Source organism: Triticum dicoccoides, chromosome 6A (genome assembly GCF_002162155.2).
Source record: "Triticum dicoccoides isolate Atlit2015 ecotype Zavitan chromosome 6A, WEW_v2.0, whole genome shotgun sequence".
In the NCBI taxonomy this organism is placed as follows: Eukaryota; Viridiplantae; Streptophyta; class Magnoliopsida; order Poales; family Poaceae; genus Triticum; species Triticum dicoccoides.
In genome coordinates, this window is record NC_041390.1 from 274474840 (window position 1) to 274475823 (window position 984).

The 984-nt window shown below is 47.4% G+C and overlaps 1 protein-coding gene across 3 annotated transcripts in view; it reads right to left on the reverse strand.

Annotated features, from left to right (window-relative positions):
• Positions 1–984, reverse strand: part of LOC119316772 (probable protein transport Sec1a) — a 74269-nt gene that overhangs the window by 38085 nt on the left and 35200 nt on the right. The gene's annotated exons all lie outside the window — the stretch shown is intronic.

The window sequence follows — 984 nt, forward strand, 5'->3', positions numbered from 1 at the left end:
CCTCAAACCCCCTCAAATGCAAAAGCATATGTGATAGCATTGCATTTGAAGTGTAATACTAGAAGAAGAAGAAATGATAATCCAAATCCACGTCTTGAGAGTGTCGTCGTAGCATGAAGAGTCTTCAAAACCTGTCGAGTCGCCAAAGGGGATAACGAAGAGATGACACATGAGAGGAAGACACCGCATCAATAGAAGATACAAGAGAAGTATCAGGAGAAGATGAGTTGTCAAAAGAAGATGGCACATCAAGAGAATAAAACATTGTGTAGAAAATCATAACCCACGAGAACCGACATCGAAAGAAGCTCGACAGTTAAGGCACAATGGGCGTAGATCGACAATGCACAAACAGTCCATGAAAATCCTATAGAAATAACAAGGGTAATTAGGCCAGAAAAGTTGTATAGAAAGGATCAGGACGAAAGAAAGGCTGACAGACAAAGGTATGGTGGACTCGCATGGCATGAGAAACACAAAATATCAACGGATTTGGTGGACGCGGCGGAAAATATAGAAAACTAAAAATCACATATTATACAAAATGCAATGACAGTGAAAGAGCACGCAACACCGAAGGAAGGTGCATGTGCGAGACCGAGTCGACGAAACGACCACCGTCGAAAATCACCGGACAATGACAGGAGTCGGTGTAGAACGACAATCATCATGTGTGAAGGTCACAAGAAGAGCCACAGTAGGGCGACCAACAGAGCCTGCGGAAGACGCTGGAGTAGCACGCAGATGGACATGCAGGAGCAGAGCATGCAATCGGAAGCAGAGCAGCACAAGCTGCAGCCAAGGTAACACACATCAGCAAGCAGTAAGTAGCATGTGCGGAGCAGAGGCAGCGGCGGGCGCACGCAGTAGGCAGATGTGTGCGTTGCGAATTGAAGGAAGAGGTGCTCGATCTGGATGGAGGGCAGCAGACAAAGCCACGCTGGTAGGCAGAAGCAGCAGCGAGAACCAGCACATGCGCGTGAG